This window comes from Gorilla gorilla, chromosome X, assembly GCF_029281585.2.
Source record: "Gorilla gorilla gorilla isolate KB3781 chromosome X, NHGRI_mGorGor1-v2.1_pri, whole genome shotgun sequence".
NCBI classification, from domain to species: domain Eukaryota; kingdom Metazoa; phylum Chordata; class Mammalia; order Primates; family Hominidae; genus Gorilla; species Gorilla gorilla.
The window spans coordinates 167,803,531-167,827,436 of NC_073247.2; the positions used below are offsets into that span (position 1 = coordinate 167,803,531).

At 37.8% G+C, this 23,906-nt stretch overlaps 1 long non-coding RNA gene and 1 pseudogene across 1 annotated transcript; one reads left to right on the forward strand and one right to left on the reverse strand.

Moving 5' to 3' along the window:
* Positions 1 to 10,608, forward strand: part of LOC129530139 (phosphoglucomutase-like protein 5) — a 35,515-nt pseudogene extending 24,907 nt beyond the window's left edge.
* A 501-nt stretch (positions 10,609 to 11,109) lies between these two features.
* Positions 11,110 to 17,397, reverse strand: LOC115932822 (uncharacterized). The gene is made up of 3 exons (XR_004068964.2): positions 17,209 to 17,397; positions 16,174 to 16,292; positions 11,110 to 12,568 (listed from the first exon to the last, which is right to left on the reverse strand). It is a non-coding gene; the product is annotated as an uncharacterized lncRNA (long non-coding RNA).
* Between the last annotated feature and the right edge of the window lie 6,509 nt (positions 17,398 to 23,906).

Genomic DNA, 23,906 nt, shown 5'->3' on the forward strand with positions numbered 1-23,906 from the left:
AGATATCCTGTGCTCACTGATCATGGATCAAAAACATTAATATTATTAAAACATTCATACTACCAAAAACAATATACAGATTTAACACAACCCCTATCAAAATTTCAATAGCATTCTTCATGGAAATAGAAAAGCAATACTAAAATTTGTATGGAGCCACAAAAAACCAAAGCAATGTTGAGGGAAAAAAAGTTGGAGGTACCACACTTGCTGATTTAAAATTATATTACAAAGCTAAAGTAAAACCAAAACAGTATGATACTGGCATAAAAACAGAAATGTAGACCAATGGAACAGAATAGACAGCCCAGAAATAAATCAAGACATATATAGTCAACTAATTTTGGAGCAGGGCACCAAGAGGACATAATGGAGAAAGAAAAAAACCTCTTCAATAAATGGTGCCTGGGAAAACAAAAATGTAAAAGAATGAAATTGGACCCTTATCTTACACTATACAGAGAAATAAACTCAAAATGAATAAAACAACTAAATATAAGATCTGAAACCATAAAAATCCTAGAAAAGAACATAGGGAAAAAGTTATTTGACATTGGCCTTGGCAATGATTTCTTGGATATCACATCAAAAGCTCGGGCTACAAAAGCAAAAACAAATAAATGGGACTACCTCAAATTAAAAAGCTTTTTAGCTTTTCCATTTTTCATTTATTTATTTTATACACTTTAAAATCTCTGGGTATTCTTTTTTAGCATCTTAAAATTTATTTTTATATGAGTGCCTGTAGATTTGCCGTATCCTTTAAAAAACAATTATTTTAATATATATTATAATTGTACATATTTTCAGTGTGCATATGGTGAAAGTCATTGGAGTGGAAGATATCAAGGAGCTTGGAAATTGAAAAGGAATTCAGAAGTTGTTGATGAACTCTGAAGTTATCAGCATGGATGGTTGAATGGCATCATAGACAACTATCTAGAGAGACAGTACTTGCTTTACTTTTGGAAATCAGTGTGCCGGCATTAAAACTCAGGGACTTGAAAATGATGGACACAGCCAAAGAATATAGTATGGTGCCTGGGGTGTAGGGAGTGGAGGGAGATATTCATGCATTCTATAATCTGGCAAGCATAAAATAATGCAAAAACAAAACAAGACTACCTATTCTTTAAGTTTTGTGAAGGGTAAAAAATGGTAAGGAGTGAAGCAAAGGGCTATGTTTATTTCTTTGAGGTCTTCACTTTTCCCACACAACAAGAAAATTGTTGGTAAAATCTTCTGGGCTGTCTTCTCTCCCACTTACTAGAATAGGACTATTGCTATTCTTTTTTATGAGCATTTATTGGAATAAAGTGATGGTGCTACACTCTAAGGCAGCGTTGTCCAACAGAAAAATATTGTGAGTCACATACATACTGTACATTTTTAGTAGCCACATTAAAAAAGTGAAAAGAAACAAGTGAAATTCACATTGTGTTTTATTTAAACTACTATATCTAAAATATTATTATACCATGTCATCAATATAAAAATTATTAATGCAATCGATTGTATTTTCTACTAACTCTTCAAAATTTGGTGTGCGTTTACAATTGCAGCACACCTCAACTTGACTAGCCACATTTTAAGTGCTCAACAGCTAAATGTGACTAGTAACAATTGTATTGGACAATGCAGTTCTAAGGATTGAGATATTTTAAAAATCAAGAAACAATTTTTGTTCAGTAGAAAGTTACAGTATAGTTGACAAGTAAGATTCATACAGAAAGCTATCTATACATCTAGCAATCATTTATACTTTAGATCTTTCAATCTACTTATTTGTTTCTCAACCTTGTTGCAAAAAAAAAAAAATCTGAAATGGCTTGCATTAAGATATACAGGGTAAAAAAAAAAAAAAAAAAAAAGCAAAACCCCAAAAGGTGAACAAGTATTGATTTCATGTTCAATTTATTTAAAGTCTAATACTACTTGTCAATTTGGCCTTCCGAGGAAATGTATCATATATTTTTAGTTGAGCTTCATTTTAGAAGTGACTAGAGATTGTGAGTTGGGGAAAATAATTAACTTACCCTGCTAAGCTCACACATCAGTTAGGTAGCAGAGCTGGGAATAGAAAGCATAGTTTCCTCTTCTAGATGCACTGGGGAAGCTGCATGGAAATCTGGAATCCCTCACTTCTGTGAAATGCATATCCTGTTTGTGTCTCATAACCTGAATAAAGCTGATTGAGTAACCAGGTTTCCCTGGCAGGTGTGAAACTATTTTTAGGAAAGATGTGTCATTGCTTAGAAGTGGATTAAATTGCTTAGAAGTGGATTAAAACAAACAAACAAACATATGGGTTGTTAGTCTACATAGAACAGGTGAGGCTGATCAAATTTCCCCCATAGTGGATGAGTACAGTATAAGAAATATCAAGGCTAATTGAACTGTGAACCATCGATCATTGTTTAGAGAACAAATGAATCTTTCTCTGCCTGGTGGAGGAGGATGGTAACATTTCACTGCTTGAAACTCACGAGACTTTTAAAAACATGTATTTTTGGTGTTCAAATTTTAGGTCCTGCACCCGATGTTGTCTCAGACAAAATCTACCAAATCAGCAAAACGATTGAGGAATATGCTATATGTCCTGATCTCCGAATCGACCTATCTCGACTAGGAAGACAAGAATTTGACCTAGAGAACAAATTCAAACCATTCAGAGGTAACAGAGATTTTATTTTGAAGAAGTCAGAGTAACTATGTGGATGGGGCTGACTGGTTTCTGTAGGGAAGTAAACTCATGAAAATTATTGCATTGTTCATCTCAGGGGTGACTCGATAAATGTGTGTAAACTTAATATGGTGTAGAGAGAAGACATGAGAGCAGCCAAGATATTCAGAACTGGAAACTTTCAAAAACCACTTCCCAAATTCGATATCATTTTCAACATAGGAAAAGTTTTATGGTTGACTTCATTATAGCGTTCCAAAAATGGGTTGTGAATTGCCAAAACTTGTCTAAGCAATTAAGGTGAAGATGCTGGAATGCCTTAGTTAAGAAGAAACCTAACAAGTCAATGGGTTATTAAATTTCTCATGAAAGGTAGGAGTTTCTTTTCCAAGCCATAATCAAGCTTGGAATAATTACGCATCAGCTTATTGAATGCATAATTATTGATCACCTGCCCTATACCAAGCACCGTGTTAGGAGATTTTACAAAGGAATTCAGTAACTACCAAATATATTTAGGCAAGTGATTCAAAAATTAAAGAACCAAAATGAGATTGTCAAAAATATTATCTTATATTGTAAAGCAAATATAACTTCTACAGTATTCAGAAGATAGCTTTTTGTTTTATAGGTTAATTTTAGACCATATGACAACAACATTAATAACATGTATGTATACAACATTTTCCCCCTATATTTTATCATATTGCTTTTTCCTAGAAGGCATAGAATAGCAATAGATCTAACATGTTTTACTTTTTTAGTGCTTCTATAAGCTTGAATGCAGTTTGTGTTAAGATGGTATCCTCATTTTAGAAGTAATTTAACTTAGCCCAAAAGAGGAAATACCTGGTTTGTGTCCATGTGATATTTTAGGAATAGAGAAAAGATTAAAATGGATTGTGTGGGGGTCGCAGTATTTGCCCAATGTTACCAAATCTTTCTTGAGAAGTTTCGAGTCAGTTGTTTGCTTAGGTAATGAGCAGAAATTTACAGAGAGCCATGATACTCACTGGAAGCAACAGGGCCTGCTTTTGCTAATCTAGCTGGGAGAATGCATAGGCATATGTGTGCACACGCATGGGATGGCTGGACAGTTAAAGGCAAGGGGTACATTATATTAAGCAAAATGATTTCAATACGCTGATTACATATGGTTGGAAGGACTAGGCTTATTTTTGGCATCTTCACAATTTTTATAGTTGTCCAAGAGACCCGAATCTTCGTGGGCTCTCATTCAGGCTCATTGCTGCAGCCACATTGCTAGTTGAACGAGTTTTCTAAAAATGTTACTGATACCAGGAGATAGGTAGAGGGATTCCCTGGCTTCCAAGAATTTGGAGATAATCGTTTGGGATAATTTATGTGCTGTATTCTTGCTGGTTCAAGTGTTGAGCAAAGCTTGAGTTAATTAGGAACAAATAATTCCTTTGCATTTCACTTTAAAGTGTCAAGAGCATGAACTATATGATGTGAACTTTCAATTTTTACTGACTTCTTGTTCCCTCGTTTTTCACATTTGTTTGGTACTGTGTGTTACCTATTGTAAATACCAAATGTATTTAGGCAAGTGGTTCAAGAATTGAAGAGCCAGAATGAAATTGTCAAAAACATTATCCTATAATGTAGAGTGAGTAAAACTTCCAAAGTACTCAGGGCATAACCTTTTGTCTTACAGATTAATTTTTTTATGGCAGTAAAATATACATAACAAAATTTACCATTCTAACCATTGTCAGGTGTACACTTTATACAGGTTAATTTTTAATTACTTCATAGATTATTATGCTCCTCATGTAAAAAGATAATTTAAAAGTATCCATGTTACAAATATAATTATATTTGAATGAACAGATAGATTACATTGACTTAAGTGTAAGAAAAAATATTTTTAGATATGTATTTGATCAGATGAAGGGATAATATTATATGGCATATTAAGATCTCATCCATTAAATGTCACACCTGGATTTACTAAAAATTATTGAAAGTGGGTTGGTAATATCTTCAGTGCAAGTTTAAAAGTATTTCAGGGTTTCAAAGTAGTATGTATTTGAAAAATCTGAAAACAATATACATAAGTTTCAAAATTTAGCTAAGAATTTAAAAAAGCAGGGCTCCTGGACAAATTTTAGCACCTAAAGAATTGATTTACTACTTCTTGGAAAAGTACTTTCTGAGCATTAATTATACACTGATTGACAAGTATGAAAAATGTATTCTGAGCTTTTTGGTATGTCACATAAATGAATAAAACTTTTTGGATTCTTGGTTACTGGGTGGTGCTAGATACTGGAAAGCATTTGTGTTTAATGAGAACTTCTAGATATTTGCCATTCACTTGGAAATTGGGTGCTAGATTGGGCATGAATGAGATTTCACGCAAACCCAGGAATATATTCATCCCCAATTCTGCACTCGAATCTGGTAGGCACAATGGCATTAGGAAAATAGGGGTCACTACTGAGGTCACTTGCTGATTTGTTTCATACCAGCTGAGTCAGTCTTTGGCCAGCCCCCACAAGAAAGGCAACTGGATATGCCAAAATGCCTCTAAACATTGAGACGTGTGCTGTGTGCATTTTTTTGGGAGGGGAAGTGGGAGCAGGAGTAACAGGGCACATTTTTATCTTAATTTATTCTTGTGGTTGATATTTTCCTTGCAAAGAAGAATTTATAACTTGGTATCATTTATACCCATTGAGCACCTGAAAAGCTTGTAGTATCTTGATTGTGCCATGATTTGTGATGTTTGTCAACAAATGGGCACTTCGCTTCCCACATCATGTGTAGGGATATGATGGGCTTGTGACCAGAATTTCATGCTGTTAAGGTAGTGATTCTTTTTATGCTTCCAAGTATCTTTCATGGGTACAGTCAATGACATTTTCCTTTGTTTTTCTATCTTTAGTGGAGATAGTGGACCCAGTGGATATCTATCTTAACCTCCTTCGGACCATCTTTGACTTTCATGCCATCAAGAGTTTGCTGACTGGGCCCAGCCAACTGAAGATTCGCGTTGATGCAATGCATGGAGGTAAGCTTGTGATTTTCTCCAAATCAGTGGGCAGGAAATATTGAGACCTCTACACCTGTTGGGTTTCAGAGGTTAAGAGGAAAGTTGGATTCATAGATATTCACACAACATGTGTATGTTCAGATATTTGGAATGCTCTGGAAAACTTCAGGACCCTTATTTCTGTCTTTGGATGTAAATGAAAACAAAAGTTGAACAAATGAGTTTGAGGCTATGCATGTTCAAGTGTGGAGTATAGTAAAACTGTTATTTATTTGATCATATGCATGGCATAGTTTAAACAGTCAAATAAATAGTTCAAGATTTATTGTGAAAAAAATCTGTACCCAACTCCTATCTTCCCCCAATTTGTTACCTTCCAGAGTTAAATTTTTCCATTTTTTCAGCTGTTTCTTTTTGTATTTATCTCCCTATCATTAAATATTATGAATATACAGACCCTTGTTGATTTTTCAGTTTTGAGCATTACTGAATTCATACTACAGGAACTGGAGCTGCAGCTCTTTTTCACCCTCTCCACCTACCACCCACCTCTCCACCCACCCTTTCCACCCACCAGTTAGGGAATCCTAGCATGCTTCCCTAATTATATCATCAGTTTGGTAAGATCATTGTCTAGTGTTTACATTACCACAACACTGCTGAGCCGTGCAATATGCTATAATTATATTTCCTTTACAGTACAACTTTTTGATTTCCTTGGAAACAGCAATTATCTTGTTTTCTCATTGCTTGCTTTTAATCAAGTATGTTTACCACTCTTAATCCTCAAGCTCTCCACTAGTGTCTAAATCTTCCTTCACTTCATTTTCCTGGAGACTTTGATCTGCCCCACTCTGCCCTGGTTGCTCTCTGAGCATGCTGTCATCATGAAATCTCCCTTTATCACCATGGTAGTAATTCTTTTTACACATCTCCTATGTTAAATGTCCTGTCCCCTGGTTTCTTTGTCTGACACCTTGATTTACTCGTACATTTTGGAGGAACACATTCTCCAGGAACTCAGTGAGAGAAAGCTCATGGTAGGTAAATATTTTGTGTATTGTATATCTGAAAAGGCCTTTTATTCTACACTTGCCCTTGATTAATATTTGACTGATATGGAAATCTAAGTTGGATATTATTTTTCTTCAGAAGTTTGAGGGCGCATTGCTCTACTGTGTTATAGCTATTATATTAAACTTGAGAAATCCAGTGCTATTTTGATTTTTAATCCATTGTCTTTCCTTTTTCTTCTCTGGAAGCTTTTAGGACCTTTGACTTATCTTCAGTGTTCCTCTGTTTTACAATAATGTTTTACAATAATCTTAGTATGGGACTCTATCTTTATTATATCGGACACCTGATGGACCCTTTCAGTCTGAACACTTGTGTCCTTTAATTCTGGAAAAGTTTTTGAATTACTATTTAGTAACCATTCTGGTTATTTTTACTACTGAATCGATCCTTTAATTATTCTATTTCCCCTTCTCCTCCCCAGTTTTTCATCTCTTTATTTTGTTCTACTTTCTGGGAAATTTCCTTAACTTTATCTTCCAGTCCTTTAGTTCTACCATTATATTTTTAATTTCCCAAAACTTTTGTTTGTATTTTCCAAAGATTCTCTCTTGTAAAAACACATCCTAGTTATGTTTCATGGATACCATAGCTTTTTAAACTTAGGTTTACTGAGGTATAATTTATACACAGTAAAACTCACTCCTGGTAGATATACAGTGTGATAAGATTTGACGAATATATACAGTCATGTAACCACTATCACAATCAAGATTGAATATTTCCATCACCCCAAAGAGTTTTTTGCAGCCCTTTGTAGTCAAACCTCTCCCCTTATCCCCAGCCCCTGGCAACCACTCATCTGCTTTCTGCTCCCATAGTTTTGCATTTTCCAGAAAGTTATATAAATGGAAACATACAATATGTCACCTTTTGCTTCAAGCTTCTTTCACTCAGCATAATAATTTTGATATACATTCTTGGTGTTGCATGTATCAGTAAGTTGTTCCTTTTACTGCTGAGTACAATTTTATTGTGTTGTCGATATACCACCATTTGTTTATCCATTCACTGGTTAATGAAAATTAGATTTCTTTTTCTTCTAGTTGTTGGCTATTGTAAAGAAAGATACTGTGAACATTCGTGAACAAGTCTGTATGTTTTCATTTGTCTTGGGTAAACAGCTAGGAATGGGATTGCTGAGTCATATGATACGTGTATGTTTACCTTTATAAGCAATGGCCAAATCATTTTCCAAAATGCCTGTTCCATTTGCACCACTGGCAATGCATGAGGGCTCCAGTTTATCTGTATCTTCACCAATACTTGGTACTGTCAGTCTTTTCCATTTTAGCCATTCTACTCTATCTTGTTAATCTCTATTAGGATATTACTGATATATTTTAAAAAGTTTTCTTCTCCCTGTATAATTTTTGTTTCCTCCAGGTTTCTCTTTACTTTTTGTTTATTTTCACCTCATCTCAAATACATTCCTCAAAATTTTGGTGATCCTTGGCTTTCTGGCATATTTAAGAATGAGGCACTAAAAATCTGCTGGGAGCTCTGAGCCTGCTGTGGGTCTTCTCCATGGGCCTTACTCTAAGGGCTTCTGGCTAGGCTGTTCTGTTCTTTCTTGTTGGGCTGATCATATTCCTCAGGAAAAGAACTTTCAGGTTCTTGCCTTAGCATTACCTGGCCTACAGGGAAGACAGCTTTGCTTCTTTTCCAAATAGTATGAGCAATGTTTCTGGGTTTCAGCCTCATTGCCTGGTTTATACTGTATGTCCATCTTTGAATCAATTGCTCTGGCTAGAAGATGGAGGACGCTGACTGCGCAGACCTAGGTCACCTCCTTAGCCTTGGGGAGGTGGGATTTAGCCATACCCAGACCCCATGAACTGAGATGGGGAAGGGAGTTTTTCTCCAATAGAAATCCCAAATGCTGTATCCAGAGGAAGAGGAAATGTGTGCTGGGCAGGCACAATCAAGAGATGTTCACTATTGGAGGATTGTGTGTTGTATTGGTGGAAAATAAGTGGAAAGCAGTATCTTTCAGATATTTCAGCTAGGAGGATTACATGCTGTTCCACAAATGTGCCTTATGTTCTACCTCAGGCTCTGTTCCCTTGCTCATAATGTTCCTTCGATTTAGATGGGCTTCCCACTCCAAACCCAAACACTTGCCAACTTTATATTATTCCGTCAAGTTCCACCAGAAATGCTGCTTCTTCCTTGAAGCCTTATGTGTGGTTATTGCTTCTCTGAAGCCGTTGGATATAATTATTTCATCAATGTGCATTGTTTAGTCTTACCACTGCAGTCATTCATTTGCAGCTTTGACTCATCCCACTACTAGATTACAAGCCCAGGAATGTAGAAACTATGTGCTTTGCATCCCTTCAATATGATCCCTTCATTTCCTAGCAGAGCAGCTCCGTATTGCATACTCCATAATGTTCATTGAACTGGAAAATACTATTCCTTGGCATGTATTTTGGTAAAATGTGCTTGTTTTTATATGCTTCAGTGGTTTATAGTGTTTAATTATATACTTGGCAGAGTCCAAATGATTGCAGAGACAAAGAACATTGCTAGAGCCCTTTAATGCTTTTGCATATATTCAGCTAAAGCTTTTAATACATGAAAAGCAACAGGCAATGAATCATTATTATGTAGCTGATTTCTTTCTGGCAACCTTTTAGAAAAATTTCAGGTGAAAAAATGTATGTAACTAGATGATTGAATACATCTTCTGTATTCCTACCACAGTAACTGGCACATAGTAGATGCTCAATAAATAGTAGTTCAAGCAAATATTGTTCTATATTGTATCTTTAAAACGATTGTAAATTTACATTTTTCTTCTGGGTTATTAAATCGTGTTTCCTGTACTATTCAGAACAAAATACTCTGGGGAGAAGGTTCTGCAAATATTTAATATTGCTGTGTATCTATTTTTAGTTATGGGACCTTATGTGAGAAAAGTTCTGTGTGATGAGCTGGGGGCCCCAGCCAATTCTGCAATAAACTGTGTTCCCCTGGAAGACTTTGGAGGGCAGCACCCTGACCCAAACCTGACATATGCAACGACTCTTCTGGAAGCAATGAAAGGAGGAGAATATGGATTTGGAGTTGCATTTGATGCTGATGGGGTAAGTAGGAAAGCTCTCTGTCTGCTGACCCTTTGATCATATAATGAGCCATGCACTGGAAAGCAGAGAATTAATGAACACATCTGGAGCTAACATGTATGGGGCATGTGTGCCCTAACTGGCTCTGCATCTGCCCTTCTGTTTAATGACTAAGTATTGCAATTAAATGGCGATTACTTTTCTTAGTTCCAGATTTATGTTATGGCATACAAAGGTTGTTTATTTAAAAATATATATTATTCAATAAATCTTTATTTACGGCTGGTGTTGTTGAAAGCACCAAGTTAAGAAATCAGCTATTTCTGCAAGAACCAGTGTTCTCTATTATGTTTGGGAAAAAGAAAGAGTTAGGTATTTGGGGGCTTCTAAAGCTTGAGCCACATTTCAACAGGTGGAACATATTCCTGGTGTGTCAAGATTCTGGGCCCTTGGTACTCAGAGATTTCGAAGAATGTTTCCCATGTTCTCTTTGGCCTCATTCAAGTTGTTAGATTGTTAAATATAAGATGGCAGTAAAGTGGATTGTGATGATTATGGGAATGGGCTGCTAACAAATGCTTCTGTCCGATCATTTTTATGCATTCCTTCCTACAGGACCGTTATATGATCCTAGGCCAAAATGGCTTCTTTGTGAGCCCTTCTGACTCCCTGGCCATCATTGCTGCCAACCTCTCTTGCGTCAGATGGGGTTCCGCGGGTTTGGGAGGAGTATGCCAACCAGCATGGCCCTGGACAGGTAAGCAAGGATGTCACCGTGAAAAACTTTATGGTAGACCTTTGGCGTCGATGTCTCCTTTGTTGGTTGCTGGCGCTTATTCTCCCCTGCTCCATTAGGGAATGCGTTGAAAGCATGGGAACACGGTATAGTGTACTGGGTAGAAGCTGGAGAATCAGGTGACCTGAGCTTAATTCTTGGTTCTGCCACTTACTAGCTGTGGGAATTTAGACTTATTTAGTCTCTGTGCCTCAGTTTTCTTATCTGTAAAATGTGGACAATAATAGTGGTATCTTTATATGGATTGTCATGAAGTACAAATGAGGTGCTTCATGTAGAACATTTAACATGGTGCCTGGTACATAGTAAATACTACATAAATATTTAGCAACAGAACTTATTAACCTGAAAGTATGTATGTATAAGTGAGGGAAAAAAAGCATGGGTTTTGAGGTCAGATTATATTATGTTCAAATGCTAACATAGCCTTATTAGTGCTGTACAAATAGAAAAATGATACTTCATAGGTTTATTGTAAGAATGAAACGAGACAGTGCATGGAAAATACCCAACAAGAGGTTCACTCAGTAGGGCTCTAACTAACCCTATTAGGTTTCATTCTTCTTGCTCTATCCATCCCTCTTGTCTATCACCCTATATTATAAAACATTGAATTTCAGAGTCTGACATTTTCAACCAGCACGTGTTATTATAGAAACAGTGTATGTGCCTGGTGGAAAGTTAGAAAACACAAATAAGAGAATGTAAACATCATATCCCCTACCTTGGGTTACCTATGTTAATAGAAAAACTTATATTCCTTACTGTATCTCTTTATATACATATACGTTATACACATATAATTAAAATACATAATATAATATACATAATATATATACATATATAGTTTATTTGCCTGTGATAATACCAAAGACATCAAAAAGTACATTGCTTGTAACCTGCTTTTTCTTTTCCATCCACAATTGCCAACTACCAATTAATAAATTTTGGCTGGGCGTGGCGACTCACACCTGTAATCCTAGAGCTTTGAGTGGCTGAGGTGGGAGGATCACTTGAGGCCAGGAATTCAAGACCAGCCTGGGCAATAGAGCAAAACCCTGTCTCTACAAAAAATTTTCTTTAATCAACCAGGTGTAGTGGCATGTTCCTGTAGTCCCACACCAAAAGTTGATTAGGATAGGAAGCAACCAGAACTTTCATACATTGCAAACAAAAGTGTAGAATGGAAGACAGTTTGGCAGTTTCTTGTAAAATGGAGCCTACAGCTGACCAACATTCCATTCCTAAATATTTACCCAAAAATAATGGAGATGTGTCCACAAAAGACCTGTATAATAATATACATAGTTGCATGATTCATAATAGCTAATAACTGGAAACAATACAAATGTCCATCAACAGGAGATTGCAAAAATAAATTGTGATATATTTGTATATTCGTATACTACACAATAACAAGAAGGAATGAAATACTGACACGTGCAGTGGGTGTGGATGAATAAAAAAAAATTAAATGATAAAAAGCCAGTAACAAACAAATACATAATATATAATTCCATTTCTGTGAAGTTTCAGAACAGGTAAACATATATGTGGCAATAGAAATTATTACAATGTTACTGTATGAGGGGTAGGAAGAAGGCACCGGGAAACATTCTGAGGTGACGGGAATGTTCTGTGTCTTAATCTGGGTGGTGGTTACATGGATGTGCACACTTTTCAAAACTCATTGAATTGTACCCATAAGATGCATTTCACTGTATATAAATTTTACCTTATGAATGAATCAACACCATGAAAAAATAGCCACAAAATCCAGAAGATGAGATTCTATGGGACAAATTAGCTAGGTATGATGACGCATGCCTGTAATCCCAGCTACTTGGGAGGCTGAGGCAGGAAAATCGCTTGAACCCAGGAGACAGAGGTTGCAGTGAGCCGATACCATGCCATTGCACTCCAGCCTGGGCAACAAGAGAACAAGAGTGAAACTCTGTCTCAACAACAACAACAACAAAAAGATACTGAAGGGCCATAACACGTGGTTCTAAATGAGATACTACATTGGGCAAACCATTCAAAAAAGACATTCTGGAGACACTGAGGGAAAATTTCAGTATGATCTTAGTTTCAGATGACATAAAAATTATTTATTTGTTTATTTTAGAGAAAGGGTCTCACTCTGTTGCCCAGGCTGGAGTGCAGTGGTACGATCATAGTTCACTGTAACCTTCAACTGCTGGGCTCAAGCAATCCTCCCAACTCAGCCTCCTGAGTAGCTAGGACTACACATGCGCCATCATACCCAGTTAATTTTAAAAACATTTTTTGTAGAAATGAGATCTTGCTATGTTGCCTAGGCTGGTCTCAAATTCCCGGCCTGAAGTGATCCCCCTGCTTCAGCCTCCCAAAGTGCTGGGATTATGGGCATGAGCCACTGAACCTGGCTACTTTTAATCTTCTTATTAGTATCTTTTGATGAGCAGAAGTTTTAAATTTTGATGAAGTCTAGTTTATTTTTCTTATAATTAATGGATTATATGATTATTATATATGTCTTTGTCAACTACAAGAAATTTTTGCTTCCTCCAAGGTCAGAGAGATATTTTCTCTATATTTTCTTCTAGAGTCATTGCAGTTTCAACTTTTACATTTATGTCTAGAATGATTTTGAATTAATTTTTGAGCACGGTATAAGGTAGGGGTCGAGGTTCACTTATTTCCCTTATCCAGTTTTTCCAATCCCATTTTTAAAAAAGAATTTTCTTTCCCCTGAATAGCCTTGGCACCATTATTAAAAATCTGTTGACCATATATATGTAGATCTATTTCAGGATTCTCTATTCTATACCACTGATCCATTTGTTGATTCGTATGTAAATATTACACTGAAATTAGGTGAGCTTCCCAACATGTTTTTCTTTTTTGTCAAATTAAAGGGAAATTATATATTCTAGGTCCTCTGCATTTTATTTCATTTTAGAACCAACATCTCAATTTCTACCAAAGCCTACTGGGATTTTGATTGGGATTATGTTGAATCTATAGAGCCATTTGGGGAGAATAGTATTTTAATAATCTTGAATCTTCCAATCCATGAATGTGGTATATCTCTCTATTTAGGTTTTCTTTAATTTCTCTTACATGTATTTCATAATTTTTAATGTAGAGATCTTATACAATTTTTGTTAAATTTATTTCTGAGTATTTTCTTTATTTTGATGCTATTATAAATGTTTTATGAATTTAATTTTCCAATTATTTGCTGCTGGTGCTTTTTTGTAAATTGACCTTGTATTCTTCACTAGAGGGGAGAAGAATCACCTACCTTTTGGATGCCTCCCACTCTACTTGTCTCCCTGAGGTGATATGGACCTTAAGTCCATGATGGTGAACTAAACTCAGTTTAAAATTCTTGCCTAGCAGCACCAAAGAGTGGTATGTGATTCCATGTTTTCTCCCATTTACCTTTGCCTACACCCTTCCTTTAAAAAAAAAAAGACTCCGTAGAATTGTAGGGAACAAAGCAAAAATGGGACCATTTCTAGAAATTGAGAACTCAGAGTCATATAGGATCCTGAGTGATATGTAGGGTATTAAATAATATGGGAGTATATTTAACCCTTCCACTTATACAGAATCTTATAATTTAGAAATAATTTGTAACATATCAACTCACTTGATCTTTGCAATAATTTTATGAGGTAATTGAGATAGGCATTACTCTCCTCATATTAAAGATGTTGAACCAATGATCAGAGAGCTTAAGTGACTTGTACAAGGTCACACAGTGAATTAGAAATTGACTCAGGATTTGAAACTAGGTCTTCTGATAATAGGGTACTACTGTATCTGCCCAATAAGTATAATTGGATCAAAAGGGTCCCTGATAAACCAGTTGAGAACATTGTCCCCTGTGGGCTAGCAAATAACTTTCCAAACCATGGCTAGGGGAGGCTGGTTTTACTCTGACAACAAAAACCATTTGTCCTTGTTTCTTGTGGAAATTTCCCAGCATTTCTTGATTTCACTTTACCCCTCCTTCTCAATAAATCTCTGTTTCAGTCAGAAACCAGAGGCCTTGCTTAGACATTTCACAAAGGACCTGTTCTGATATGTAAGTGACCATTTAAAAGGATTATTCATGCTTGCTGGTTGGGAATCAGAATTCTGTGGGGCTCTGACGTGGTGATTTGTTCTGGGTATTTGATCTGTAGGTCCCAGGTGGATTCTCATGATGGACACTTTATAAGCTTCTTTATTCCTAGGTAAAATCAATGCAGCTTCAAAATTTCGACCTTGACAGTGGTTTCCCATATAGCTTATTTTTTCTTTAATTAGTAAAATTATAGGAATGTGCCCATAAATGCCAGGCCCTAGAATAATAACAACTGAGGACACAGTTGAGATCCATTAAATGACACACTTGCCTAAACTCCTGGGATTCCAGAATAAGGGGAGGCCTGTACCCTTGAGGCTGATGAATTATTCAGAGAAACTTTCATTGTTCACAGATAATTGTGGTTCCCCAAGGGAAGATTTTCAGTGTCTTTAATTTCTACTCTTACAGTGTCACTAAAACAAGGATTCCATTTAGCCCAGAATAATACCGTTTCAGCCTTGAAAATGGCATTCTTTTGGGGCTTTGTCATTCTGAATGTGTCTGATTTGTGGTTGCAGATGAATCTGTGTTGCTGAAACATTTTGGTTCAAATGATTTCAGAAGTAAAACACATTGAAAGTATGTTTGTGGCCTGAGGTCCGTCTCCACCCCGTGTAGAGGTATTAAATAATCCTTTGTGTCATCATCCTTCAACAATATTTATGAAGCACCCATCTGCGCTTGGGGCTGTGCCGAATTCTGTGCAAAACAAGGCAAACACACACAGCCTGAAGCCCTATTCACTAGACATATTTACAGTCTCAAACACGGCTAGCATCCTTGAATACATCCCAAGAAGCCAGATCTAAAAAGTATGTTTTGACTATGAAAAAGGCCATCCAAGGTCCACCACCCATAAACAGGGTGGTAAATGGATTAGTGCTCATCTACCCTCTATTTGCTCTTATGCCACCCTTATGGTTCACCATTTATCCACTCAAGAAATATTTATTAAGGACCTCCTATGTCCTAGACATGGTCCCCATGGCGGTGCTTTCAGTCTAATGGGGAAGACAAAGAATAACAAGTAAGGGAAACATACAGAAACACAAATTGTAACACAGGCTAGTGGAAATGAACTTGGTGCAGTACTCATTGGTGGGCATCGAGCATCTTGCTTAGATAGGAGATCCAGGGAAGGACTCTTGGAGGAGATTAGGCATAGGACCAAAGATCAGAAACAGGTATCTGGACCTGACTGTGATGCTGGGATTAGAAATGACACCCACACATGTGAAAACACTTATTCCTCAGAAGGTAGTCTACAGCTATTTGTTGCCAATCCCCAATCTAAAATATGTACTATAGCTTTATCTTGAACATACTCAGCTGATCGTTGGAATCCAGACAGTGTTAATCCTGCAAGTATGCAAGTATCTACTGATCTCTGGTGATCTCGATTCTTACCACGTCCTTTAGATCTGTGCTGTTTCATCTCCCAGATCAGTCATGATGGATGACAGTGGTGGAAGAGATAGTGATGTGAGCTCATATGTAATTACTCAGTCTCCCATACATTGCTTCTGCTATAGAATGATGGGAATTATTTTGCTTTAGCAGATAAATATGTTCAAATGTAACCTATATTAACATAAAAGAAAAAAAGAAGAAAGCCCTTTATCCTGTAAGTTATTGCCCTGAAACTCTGTATAGCTGATTCAGTTAGGATCAAGGCAGGAAAGAGATGGCACCCTCAAAAAGGTCTTACTAAAGAGAATTTAGTAATTGTAACTTAATAACCTGGTCTAAGGAATGGATGAGGTTAAGGAAACCAAAAAACACAAGAAGGAATGGGGAGGTACCTTAGCATCAGCAATAGCAGGAAGCTGTTAACACCCCTAGGACTAAGAAGGGTCCAGGGGAGAGGTCAGGGTGACCACAGCCTAGTGAGGTCTGGAGTTGTGAAAAGTGGGTGGTCAGACAAGAGCTGAACTTGGCAGGGGGGAGAAATGCCCCAACTTGTCTCTTCTCACCCTCCAACCTCCTGCTGGTGCCTCCTATAACCAAACCGCACTGGAAGCCAGAGGGCAGCCTATGGAGTTCTGCCTCCTGGGGAAGAGAACAGGGCATTTGATGAAGTGGGGACTTCGGGGTAGAAGGGGACAAAAAGCCACCAGCATAAATGGCACAATGGCCCATCTTTTTGCTTATTTCTACTTGCTTATCTCCTAGTCTCACCCTCTTCCCTCTTTTTTGGACTTCAGGCATAGAGAGTTGAGTTAATCATACTCATCATTGAACAATCCTTTAATAATTGGTCTGATTGAAGGCTCATTTCTTATTACTTTAAAAATGATAATGCATTTCTTTTCTGTCTGTTTGACTGCCCCACCATAGACAACCATAAAAAATGTGTTTATTGGGTTTTGTGTATATGTTTTTTGCATATATTTTTACTTAATGTGACTAGTACTATATAAGAGATTGTATTTGATTTCTTACCTTTTTTTCCACTAAAGACCACACTTTAAGATCCTCTTGATGGCTGTACATCCATCTAGGGTGTTGCTTCAAACTGCTGCTTATTTGTCCATGAGTGCATCCATGATATTTTGCCCTTGATTCCCTCAGCAATGAACACTCAGACTGCTTCTCACTTCCTATCACAGTGAATACTGCTGCACAGGCACCCTGTGGATATGTGTGAGAATCTGTTCAACACGTGTATTCAGAAGCAGAATTATTGGGCCAGAGGGGGTGTCTATACTTAATTTAGTCAATTTTAACCAAATACTGTCAGATTGCACTCCAGAATGCCCATCTCTTGCCTGCTTCTCCAGCCAGTCTCTAAGTTCCTGCATCTTCAAATCCAGGCCAACACTTCATGTTGTCTAACTTTCTAATTTTTATCCAGTAGACTAGATAGAGAGTAACATACCATTGCAATTTTAATTTTTCATGTCTCACATTACTAATGAGCTTAAGCATCTCTTCATATGCTTGAGAAATTTGGGAGTTTCCTTTTCTATTAATTGCCTATTCCTGTCCTTTGACCATTTTTTTTTCTATTTAGGGTTCTTCTTTTTAGTCTGATGAATTTGCAGAAGTTCCTTGGATGATCTAGATACTAGACCCGTTGTCAGTTTTAGGCACTTCTAATTTTCATCTTTTATCTTTAGACAAAATTTTACTCCTGAGTTCGATAGCCAAATTGATATCAGTAGACAGATCTGTTATAGACAACTCAAATTTAACATGTATAAATAGCAACTTTTCTAATTTTTCCTGAAAATTGTTTTTCCTGTGTTTAGTCTCTGCATGAGTCACCTATTATCTAAATAATAAACCTTGGAATAATCCCTCATTCCAGATGTACCACTAATCACTGGGTTTTGTTAGAAGGATCCCTTAAATGTTTTTAAATCATTATTTCTTCTCCATTCCTACTTTTCCTTTCCTACTTTACATTCTCATTATCTTTTGCTTGGACTATTGTAATAGTCAATAAACTGTTCCCACTTCCTCTAGACTTCCTCTTCTTCATTTCCTCTTCTGTACTGTCCCAAGGGCAGTTGTTCTAAAGCAGAAAGTAGTGCATTTTCTTCCCTTGTTTAAAATGGGTTGGTGGGCTTTGAATGCCTGCAGGAGATTCCGTCTCCTGATTATACAACATGCATAATCTCCTGATTATAGAACATGCATAATCTCCTGATTATGAACACTTCACTCCTGCAGACATTCTTATCCTACACTCTAAACATGTCATGCTGCTTACAGTTCCCCAAATTCGATGCCCTCACATTTCTGTGCCTTTGCATGCACTTCTGTCCCTGAAATGTATTCCCTTTGCCCCACCTCATTCCACTTTGTTCTTCTTTATCTTTTATGGCTTGAGTCAAGCATCTCCTTCTCAGTAAGTCCTTTGATACCATGTTCCCTCCACCCCAACAGATATTTCAAAAAGTTATCTACTATGAGCTATCAACATGCTTCTTTTGACTTTGGTACAGAGAGACATCTGGTGATACTATCTGTTGATTGCAAAGAAAAATATACCCGACTAATAAGAAGAAAATGAATGGTGCATAATGACCCAATCTCCTTTGGATATAATAAAACTATGCCTGATTTGTGGTTTTCATTTACATTTAGGTGAGTTTGTAATGAGTTGGATTTTTAGTAATGATATGTGGGTACTGACGCTCTTAGCAAATACAGCTTAATCAATGTGAGATGAAAGGAAGCAACTACATTGTAGTTATTTCCTAGTCGATAATGAAAAACTCCCCACAGCCTGAACTTAAGCGCAAGGTTGTTTATTCCCTGCCCTGGCAAATTGAATGAGGACTGGATTCATTACCAAGGCATTTACAAGACGCATAAGGTGGCCTTCCTTTATGGTTTGTGTGTTGACCTACTGGAAAGGATGCTGAGACTGGTTCAAGTCTGTAATTGTGTGTTTCTAAGAGTTGGTGTCTAATGGGAAAGTGATCTCAGGCCTGTAGTTAGTAAAAAGCATTTATGTATTAACTGGCTGGAGTGAGAGGAATAAATTGTTAACACTTAAGACTATAAACTGTAGGAGATTTGGAGATAGTGGCTAAATCCTCTTGGAAATGCTGGATGCATCATCTTTTATTCAATTTTTCTGAGCCATCTTGGGTTTCTGCTATCTGAGTTAGTCAGAAAAACACTTAGGTGAATGTTAAGTAACCCAAGTGCTAAAATATATAGTCGTCATCACTCTCCCATGAGAACTGAAAGACGAACCTTTTTTGGAAGTCAGCTCTCTTTTATCTGCTGTATTTGTGAGGACTCTTTGATACTCAGATTCTGTCTCGGGAAGGGCATTGTCATTATTTAGGGTGTCCAGCAGCCTATTTTCAGCCCTCCCACCGATGTGGCCCTTCTTGGTCTAAACAAGTCACTTTGACCAGTGGTGGATGGATCCAATACTGAAAGAAGCTCCTTAGAATCACCCTGTCTGATTAGGGATTCAAGGCTACTTTAAACTGGGGTTTCAATGCCATCCAGTCTCAGTGCCACCCAGTCTCGAACATGTGGCGTGCTGTTGTTCTCCAACGGGAACATTAACTTCATGGCCTGCCTTTGTAATCTCAATTTTGGTCTTCCGAGGCTACATTTGGTTAAATAACCTCTCTCTTTTATTCCTTGTGACTTAAAATATTTATTCAATTTAAAAATAAATCCCATTGATTACTGCAAAGAGGCATGAGGTATATGTTTTGAGCTGATAAAAATGTTCCATATCTTGATTACAGTGGTAGTTACACAGCTATATATATATGTGTGTGTGTGTGTGTGTGTGTGTGTGTGTATTTGTCAAGGCTCATGAAACCGTACACTTAGAAGTGATGAATTTTGGCTGGGCGCGGTGGCTCACGCCTGTAATCCCAGCACTTTGGGAGGCTGAGGCAGGAGGATCACTTGAGGTCAGGAGTTCAAGACCAGCCTGGCTAACATGGCGAAGCCCCTGTCTCTACTAAAAATGCAAAAATTAGCTGGGTGTGGTGGCTCAGGCTTGTAATCCCAGCTACTTGGGAGGCTGAGGCATGAGAATCGCTTAAAGCTAGGAGGCAGAACTTGCAGTGAGCTGAGATCCTGCCACTGCACTCCAGCCTGGGTGACAGAGTGAGACTCCTTCTCAAAAAAATAAAAAAAGAAGTAATGAATTTTATTTTATATAAACTATACCTTGATAAAGGTGATAAAAATAATCAAACTCTACTTATTTAAAAATAAAACAAAGCATCTCTCTTGGAACTTCTTTTCTGACTAGGGGCAAGAATCATTGCTCTCTTTGAATGACTCTAGTTCCCAGCATAGAGGTTTGTATTTACTAGACCACCAGTAAACATTGGTTAGGTTCAGGTGAGTTGAATTGTCTCTGGAATCACTGTTTACTGCTTTCCTTTTTGTTTGAACCAGGACATAAATATATGGCCTGCAATCTTGTCTAAAGACATAACTTACACAGTTGGAGGTTCTCAGATATCAGTCATTAGTCAAATTTATTGGTGATATAAAAGATATAAGGAAGGTAGTTTAGCCCGGCCTAACTCTCAATCATATGCTCTGTCAAGCCACCAGAGAAGTTTGGTGCTTGACAACGTTTTAAAATGAAGGAGGATAATGTTAAGTCATCTTAGGCCTGAAGGTACTTCTGGAGTGAAAGAGCATTGCAGTTCTTGTGTGTGCTTTATATTTATATTTATATTTATATTTATATTTCAAAATGTATTTTGTAGCTCTCCCCACCAAAAAAGTTTTAAAATGGATTTCAGCTTCAACTTTCTAGGGTAGTGTTGAGCTGGGTCTATTGAAATACTGCTTAAATGCTTGCTAAATATCACTGATTTCACTTTACCTGTCATGCTGAGGGAAAGATAGTATCTAAGACAGATGTGCAGGGTGAATCAAGATGCTGCCTGAAAGTTTTGTGTGCTCAGGAAAGCATTTTTATTTACAAGTGAACTCTATTACAGCAGAGATCCCCAACCCCAGGCCACATAGCAGGTGAGTGAGCATTACTGCATGAGTGCCACCTCCTGTCAGATCGGTGGCAGCATTAGATTCTCATAGGAGAGCAAATCCTACTGTGAACTGTGCATGTGAGGAGTCTAGGTTGCATGCTCCTTATGAGAATCTAATGCCTGATGATCTGTCACTGTCTCCCATCATCTCCAGATGGGAACCATCTAGTTTCAGGAAAACAAGCTCAGGGCTCCCACTGATTCTACATTATGGTGTGTTGTATAATTATTTCAGTATATATTACAACGTAATAATAATAGAAATAAAGTGCACAATAAATGGAATGTTCTCGAATCATCCCCAAATCATCCCTCTCCCCCAGTCTGTGGAAAAATTGTCTTCCACGAAACCGGTCCCTGGTGCCAAAAAGGTTGGGGACCACTATGTTATATAGTATGTTGTTTGATTGTCATACAAACCTTCAGAAGTATTTGAGGCAGGCACTATTATTGACATTGTATTTACAGAAAAATATGATAATGAGATGTTAAGTAATTGCCCAAGGTCACACAGAATAAATTAGTCAATATTGGTACCAGATTATCTGGCTCAAGCCTCATAATCTCTTCACTATTCCTTATTTGTGAGGGCAGGAAAAGTTCTGATTATACTCTGAGTGAAAGTCATTCGTGTGGGTTGGTGTGGGGGTAGGGGTGGGGGTAGGGAGAGAGACCTGTATTACCCCCAAGGTGGTAGATAACATCAGATAAGCAGAATTAATTTCAACCCAATACGTCTGTAATTTTGACGTTGAATATCACTACTGTTTAGTAAAACTCTGAAAGAAGCAGTCCTGGCTTTAACTTAAGACTTCCAGGAAAATGTTGACCGTAGTTCAAGGTAAGGCTGGAAATTTACATCTTTGCCTCAGGATCTGCTTGAAGATCATCAGCAGCAGCTGCATTAAAAAGTATTTATTAGGCTTCAGCAGCTTTTCTCCCTTATATTCTGGGTAAAGTGGGTTAAGCAGGTATGATTCCTTCTAGAGGTTGTTTTGTTTTGTTTTGTTTTGTTTTGTTTTGTTTTGTTTTGGAGATGAAGTCTTGCTGTGTTGCCCAGGCTGGAGTGCAGTGGTGCAGTCTCGGCTCACTGCAACCTCTGCCTCCTAGGTTCAAGCAATTCTCATGCCTCAGCCTCCCGAGTAGCTGGGATTATAGGCATGTGACAAAATGCCTGGCTAATTTTTTTGTATTTTTACTAGAGACAGGGTTTTGCCATGTTGGCCAGGCTGGTTTTTAACTCCTGGCCTCAAGTGATCCACCCACCTTGGCCTCCCAAAGTGCTGGGATTAGAGGTGTGAGCTACTGCACCCAGCCTAAGTTTTAAATCTGAGATAGACAACACTGATGACCAGAAACATAAAAGATATCGATTAAGTACAATGAGATCCTCTAGTAAATAATGTGTTAGCAGTTGGATATGAGATGCCCGAGCCTAGGAAAAAATGAAAACAAATCTTGTCAGCCCTATCTATATGCCCTACACAGGTGAGGGCGGAATCCAGACCTGGGAATCCAGTCATCTCATCTCTGATCAAGTTGCTGCCTGACGATTAAATTTGTCATTTGGAGTTCCAAGTTCTTTTAGAGTCCCTGATGGCATTGGTGGTTTATATTCTGGCATGAGGGAAAACTCCTTGTAGGTTGATGCCTGTATTTAAGAATGCAAGATCCACCAGGACTCACAGAGAGATCGTATCACTTGGGATCTTTGTGCAGCAAATTAGAGAAAACTAGCTGAAACTAGCTAAATAGCAAAAGGAATGTGTTGGCCCACATAACTGAAGTAGATTGGCCTCAGGTGAACTGTGATCCAGCAGCTCACATGATATTACCATTTGACCTAGTATTCCCTCTTGTCTGCTTTGCCTTAGATGGTATCACTCTTATCCCTAGGCTCTGAGCCTCTGACTGTCTGGTCCAGATAGCAAGTGTCTGCAGGATTTCTAGACCCCATGCTCTTACACCAGCTTGTCTATGAAGGTGGAAGACAAAGCTTTTCTTTCCAAGAAGAAACTGAAAACATCAACTCAAGTCTTGACTTTGGTTGGGGTTTGTACTTTCTCTGACTCATTGATTCTCTGGGGCTATAGACGATGGGATAGACTGACAGTCTTAAGCCTCCTTCCCCTCATTAGGTAGAGCTAGGAGGAGGGTCATTCCTTCCCAAACTAAATGACTAAGAATGGATACATTTGTCCTCCAAAGCGAGATCTTTCTTTTTTCCTTCCAGAAAGAGTAACTGCAGTAATTAGGACCCAATTGATGGCAAAGGGGTATGATCTAGGTGAGTCCATTGGGGTGCAGTTCTGGAGGGGGAATTCAGGACCTTCTTTTTACCTCCTCCTCCCCCTGCAAATACTCTGAGACTCACTAATAACTGACAGTGGTATTCAAATTGGAGCAGTGGTTCTTGCCTCTGACCTTTGCCTGTGCTCAAGTAGTCATCTGTCCTTCTTTCTCATCCTCTCCTCTTCATCCCTTTCTTCCTCCTTCCCACCCTTTCCCTCCATCTCTATTCCTCCCTCCTTCCCTTTGCTTCTCCTTCCCTTCTCCCTCCTTCCTTCCTTCCTTCTTTTCTTATCTTCCCTTCCTCCCCACCTTGCCTACCTCTCACATTTCCATTTTCCAAAAAACCTTTTTAAG